This window comes from Rhopalosiphum maidis, chromosome 4, assembly GCF_003676215.2.
Source record: "Rhopalosiphum maidis isolate BTI-1 chromosome 4, ASM367621v3, whole genome shotgun sequence".
Lineage (NCBI taxonomy): Eukaryota > Metazoa > Arthropoda > Insecta > Hemiptera > Aphididae > Rhopalosiphum > Rhopalosiphum maidis.
The window spans coordinates 66,251-73,705 of NC_040880.1; the positions used below are offsets into that span (position 1 = coordinate 66,251).

Consider the following 7,455-nt stretch of genomic DNA (forward strand, 5'->3'; position numbering starts at 1 on the left):
TATTTGAAAATACATGTATCTACGCATCTATTAAAATTAATAATAAATTACTATATTATAAAATGAAAAAAAGAAAATGCGGTTTCGATTTACTTATTGGAGTATTACTAATTAAAATAATAATTATAATAGTATTATTAATTTTAATCAAAATTTAAATAAGTTATGGAAATACTTAAAAATAAATGTTAATGAATGTATGACTATCGTTTTAATATTAAAAACCATTCATTAAAACTATAATGAGAGTATAATATATTGGCCCTTTAAATATCTACAGGGTTATTCCAATTTGAGCTACAATTGGGTTTCTCGATAATTATACCCAATTGTAACGTAAAGTTTTTTTTTAATTAAAATAAGTGATTTACCTATATCAGATTTTAATAGTTTGGTTTATACTTTAGAATACTAAAATATTCAATGTGCTTAAGAATACACCTACAAGTTATAGGTTAATAATATAAGGATTTGATTTTTTATTAGTATAAATAATAATAAAAGTATATATTTTAATATTTTGTTTCAGATACACACGAAATACTCATATTAAGTATGGAATGACCCTGGAAAAAGAAATTGACTGTGAATTAGGCACTTGGTTTAACACATGCTATGCCATTACATGGCTTTTTATTGCAGACTGCAATTACAATGATTTAAGTATAATACTTTAATTTGCATTTAAGGACATTACTCAAAAAAACTTTATTACAATATTCTAATTAAAATTATTCAACCACTTAAAATAATTTTTTTGCAATTAATAATGCAAATCTTAATTTTTAAAATATATTAGTATTATAATAATATTACAGTAACATTTTAATAGAAAATTAAATATTGTTGCAATATTATTTTTGCTGTTTGAGTTAGTATTATTAAAGAATTTAAAATAATGTTATACAGTCAAATGTTTTTTTTTTGGCATACAATTTTGTAATAATATTACTTTTATTTTTCTGAAATTATAAGTAATCTATACTATCTCAAATGAAAGTATAGTGTCTTATTTCAGTTGTGATGAAAATAGTTTGGTTTATATTTCTAGAATTTAGACAATATGGTAATTAGAATTTATTATTTTTGAGTTAATAAAACATAGATGTATGATATAAAAAAAAAAAAAAACATGACACTAAGATGAATTTAATTGTTATACAGCAAATAAATTTGGTTATTTGTTTAAAATACAAAAACAATCTATAGAATAAGACTAATGAATGGAAATATGGAATGTAATCAAAAAAATACAATTATAATAAAAAAAAACAATATTTATTCACCTCCACGGTATAAGAGAAAGTCAAAAAAGTAGTGGTCGGCTAAATATCTAAATTATATGAGTCACATAACAAGGATTATGAATTATTTAATATACATAATCTTGAATAAAATTAATAGTTAGGCCAGTTATGTATGGTTAAATGGTATCATATGGTTATAATTTGCCTTATCGATGTGATAGTAAATAAATGCTAGTGTTGACTTGCACCTCCGGTATTGATTTAAAATTATGTGGAAGTATCAAACATTTAATTGGTAAAAATTCACCTAACTTATATTTACATACTCATAGACAAATAAAGTTGATAATCGCCTTAATTGTCTACAACTTGTCACTAATTTTACTCTTATAGTTAATGTAATTGATATGCTACTAAAATTCAAGCTAGCAAATATAGTTTCTGTACAACCATAGTTAGGTTGTATTAAAATCAATGGCTAAATACATACTTGTTTGAATATATTCTATTTAAAAAAAAAATGTAAGCTTATTAAGTCTAAAATTTAGTTACTTTTACTAATGTTAACAGTTGCAATAAATTACTTCTTAATAGTTTAAACTTACATACATTTTACAATAATTATCCATGAGCTTTTTTATAGAAAAATGCTTCTGAATTTTATATTCAACTACAGGATTGTCTATACCAAGTATCTTTATAATGATGTATTCAAGGGCATCCTAAAATACAAGATATTTTTTAGTATAATTTGATGTTTAAAAACCAGAACCGGTTCTAGGGGGGCCAAATTTCATATTTTAAACTTATCATAATTATTACATGTTTTTTTTTTTTAAACAAATTGAATCTTTTGTTTTGAATCACACAAATATTTCAAATTAAATAGTTTGGATTCAATATAATCACACTGATAATGATTAAGAAAAGACATTTGTCATATTATACTTTCGATTTATACGATAAGGTAATTACTAAATTACATTAAACCGCCCTAATTATAGAAGCTTATGTATATAAATGAATGACAGTAAACCATTGTTTTACTTTTTTTTTTTTTATTATTTACAATTGTATTATACATTTCAGTCATAAATTCACGACATGACAGCATCCATTTTATTAGAATCATCAGATTTGTCTTCTTTATCATCTAAAAAAAAAAAAAACATTAAAACATTTATTAAGACAATATTAAGTGATATTAAAAACTTAAAATACAATTTTATCGATAATGTTATGAATAAATTATATGACTTTAGGAAAATTTGTTTTAAATGTGAATACAACACTGTCTATACATCATGTTATATAAACAAACGCAAGACCGTTTCATAAAACTATAAGAGAACATAACTTTATTAGAAACTCACAGAATCTACTTAAAATATATGTATATATATAAAAAAGATAGAATTAGAAGAATATAATTTGTCATACCGCTGTAAGTGACATTATATTATAAATTAATCATTATCTGCATGAATAATAAAATAAAATGTCAATACATTGGTAATATAAAAAACATTTTGTAAATTCAATACATCATGTATATTATACTGAACTGTAAATAATTAATAAACATATTATATAAAATCATTTTTTAAAAGAAAAAATTTAGCAATCGCTTATGAAGCGCCTACATTTTCAACGTCCAAACGAGATCTCGAATTGTAACGCCAGATAGTAAAAAACACCTTTGAAAATGTATTTTTGGCTAAAAACTAGAGTATGAATTTTTTTTTTAGTTGACAAAAACTGATGTATGCAATGAGAATTTAAAAATTGGCAATTAGCCACTGCATTATGATAGCACGTTTTTGTTTATGTTGAGAGATTCATATTAAAAATAATTACCTGTTATAATATTAAATTTTGGTTCATTGACTTCTATCCTATTCGAGTCCAAACATGCTTGTTTTCTAGCAGGTATGACAGTTTTATAAGATCTAAAACAAAAGTAATAATATTATATACATATTAAATACTATATTATTTATATTATACATTATATAAACCAGTTGCAATACCTATTATCTTTTCGGCCACCACCCCCTACACCAGGAGCCATGCTTTCATCTTCACTGTCGCTAAATTCATTATCAGGTGAAATTTTTTTATCTGTAATAGATTGAGGATTCCTTTCATCTGGGTTAACATTATCTTCATCGTCTGACTCATTGTGTACTCCGTCTTCGGGGATAGCTAATAACAAAAATAAATATAAAATAGTAAGTAGTTCATTTAAAAGTTTATATCACAAAACATTAACTATATAATTACAATTATAAGTATAATACTATTTACCTTGGACTTGAACTCCTGGGGCGTGAGGTAGCATTTGTAAGTTTTCAAAGAGACGGTTTTTAATTTTTTCCAAATACTTTGTAGTATTTCTATTTTTCATATTCGAAGGGCTGATATGAAGTTTAAAATCGGGCCCAAAATATTCATAATAGTCATTATTCGGCAATTCATTAGCAATTTCAGCTCCTAAGGCCACAGCTGTTTCATATGTCCAACATCGAGATACATTTCGAATAGTGTAACCACCTCCGCCGACCATAAGAAAGGGTAACCCATAACGTTTTACAAATTCAACACATTTGCCATGACCTAAAAATGTTCGTTTACAGTTTTTAAGTTTGAAGTTTATAAATTAATAATGTACACAACTCTCATACCTTTAACAGTTAGATTAAAGCATCCAAGCTTGTCTCCTGTAAGTGAATCCGCTCCACATTGTAATACAACTGCACTAGGTTGGAACGTCTCCATTACTTTAGTAATTATTGGTACGAATATTGATTCATAACTATCATCATCCATTCCATCTCTAAGGGAATGTTAACTGCATAGTACTTTCCTTCTCCAGCACCAATATCCTAAAATAATAATACAAATTTAATATTGTTATCAAATAATTTATTTAACAGACAATATAAGAAAATTTAAAATCAAGTATATTATAGGTACTCTGTGTAATGAAATAAGCGATAGCTGATAAGAGACTTTAAAAGTAAAATAAACTTAACATTTTTTAATGCATGATAGAAAAAAAAAAATTAAGCAATATATTAGTTTGATACATGATCTATCAAATTATAAAACTATGATAATTATCATTAGAAAAGTATTGACGGGACCTTATAAAAACAAATTTATTTGAACGCTAATATTGCAACCATTAACAGAGATTAAACAAATTAAGATATTAAAAATTAAATTTCACTATTCATTGACTTACTCCGAGATCTCCAGTACCAGGAAAATATTTGCCATGTTTGTGGAATGAAACTGTCATAACTCTATCAGTTGTATAAAATGCTTCTTCGACACCATCACCGTGATGGACATCAATATCAATGTACAACACTCGTTGATGGTATTTAAGCAATTCTAATATACCAAGTACTATATCATTAACATAGCAAAAGCCACTGGCTTCAGATTTTTTTGCGTGATGAAGACCACCTCCCCAATTGATACAAATATCTGCAGATTGTTTATTTAATTTTACAGCTGCTGCTACTGAACCGCCCGCAGATAGCTGACAAAATTTGTACAAACCATCAAAAACTGGACAATCTTCATCAACATTGACTGTGGAAAAAAAATAATAATAACCATTTTAACAATTACATTTGATTTTAGTAAAAGTGACAATATACTTACATCTTGCATTTGCATGTTATAATCGTTAATATTATCAGGACAAATACTTTTTAAAAACTGTATGTACTCATCACTATGAAATTGGTCATTTCTTTTGCATTAATTTATAAGGTCTCTAAAGTATTATAAACATTGATTTTATAAGTAATTTAAAAATATCATCAAGACTAAATATTATTTTGACTTACAGATATTTCCATTTTTTGGTATAAAACCATAATTTAAAAATCAAATTATGAGTCATTGAATCCTATGTGGCTTCATAGGATGACCTTGTCCATAATAATAGTTTCCTATGTCACCTGTAAAAAATGTACAACGGTAAATTAATTACATTAAATAGCCGTTTGAAAATTGATAGAAAAAGTTTCCTATCTATTAAAAGACAACACATAGACTTCTATAATAATTTAATTACTCAACTACCTTCAAACAGTAAGTAATTAAAAATGTGATATTTAGGGGAGATACACATTAATATTAGGTTGAATTTTTATACATCAACAACTCATAGTAAAAATTCACATATTTTTTTTTTTAATTAAAATATAGGTACATTTATAAAAAAATGATATCTTTATCGGACATGGTATCTCATAGAGGTGTATTGTGTATTATATTTAAGTATCAAGTTAATAGGTTATACGAGAAATAAACTACACAACTATGTACTTAATTTATATACTACAATGATCGTATAATTTAATTCTGCATGTTAAGAATTAAAATTGTTGACAATATTGTATTATTTGGAATCACTTATTGTACTTTTTTCAAAATTACCTATACAAAATATTGACCACCATTTTTAATTGTATTAAAAATATAATCATTAGTAGGGCACTGTATATGGTTCAGTGATATAAATCGACTTTTTCTAAAATTTAGTCTATGTTCAATAAATGTCTCAACCTCTGGATAAATATGTGTAATTATTGGAATTCACAGATGTAATGATCAAGGTTAACACATCAAAACGGGGAATAATTAAATTGGTTTAGTGACAACTGATATCAATAACTTTATGTCTGACATAGTATGAAACCATCAAATTTCTAAGAATATACTATACTGCAGTCTGATAATATTATTATTGAATTTAATTTAGTCTAAAATATCTGGATAGTACAGGCAGTACAAGGACGAATAGAAAAAAAAAAATAAAAACCCAGGACTGCAGGCGTAAACTGAGTTTTCTTGACAATCAGAGCACACACACAACACATTTAACATCTTAAAAACGATACTCACTGTCGTAATAGATAACAGACGCGTTTCTTGAATGGTGTGATAGACATTGCGGCGTCCTAAGTCTGACTTGTACTTCTTAGAGTAATCGATATGTGTCCTTGTGTCGTACTGTAAACTAGACCCCTCAAAAAAGCACGACTAACCGTTGAAGAAGAAAATACCGTGGGAAACGAACGAAAATAAAAATCACGGTATAAAATATGAGAAAAAACCCAAAACGTCAGCGCCGTTGACGAAAAACGAGCGAGAACTGCAGACCGGTGAATAGTGATAAAATAAATTAAAAAAACTTTCGGCGTCGACAGCAACCGGAAAAATATGTTCAGAGTCAATCGCGAACGGACAGTAAACAAACATACGCTATTGAGATAAACAATGCGGCGGCTGGCCCGATGAACAGGACCGGAGCCGTGCACAGACTAATATATTATAGATAAGGTACTCTCGTTATCGGGTGCAGCATTATCAACGATTGGTCGCCATCTTGTTGGTTGGCAAAAATATTATAATTTCGTATTATGCAGTTATGCACGAAGGCACATGTAAAGTGAAATGTGAATTATTTTGTAAAGTGAAACATTTTAGTTTTTTATATACTAGTATATTATAGAAAATAGTTATTTAATAATAATTCTTTCTTCTATTAATTATGCCAGTGTATTGTGCGGCATACGGATGTGATTGGTACGCTTGGTCGCATCATGTTGGTGGCCAAATTATAATTTATTATATATTCATTTTTATTTTTTTTAAAAACAAATAACTGTAATTCTGTTCTAAAAGTACTATATTATTGAAAATACATTTTAAAAAATGTTTAATGACAAAAAAATATTTTGTACTTAACTTTTAAGCCGGGGACTAATTGTCCGGGTATAAATTATGACGGGGACCAATTGTCCGGGTATATAAAACTATGACGGGGACCAATTGTCTGCATACGATATTTTTTCGCGGGGACAAATTGTCCTAGATGCATGCACGAAGGCACATGTAAAGTGAAATGTGAATTATTTTGTAAAGTGAAACATTTCAGTTGATTTTATATATTAGTATATTATAGGAAATAGTTATTAATATTTATTCTTTTGTTTATTAATTATGTCAGTGTCTTGTGCGGCATATGGATGTGCCAATAGGTCAAAATATTCATTATTTCGGAAAGTTAATTTATGTATTTAAAATAAATAAACGGTTTGGTACATACTCATGATTTGTAATACATAATAAAATAATAAAAAATAACAACAGATACGGGTCGGAAAAGAAATTCCGCCGTACG

At 26.9% G+C, this 7,455-nt stretch overlaps 1 pseudogene; it reads right to left on the reverse strand.

Annotated features, from left to right (window-relative positions):
• Positions 1-2,248: 2,248 nt before the first annotated feature.
• On the reverse strand, positions 2,249-5,231 carry LOC113559648 (annotated as a pseudogene).
• Positions 5,232-7,455: the final 2,224 nt, after the last annotated feature.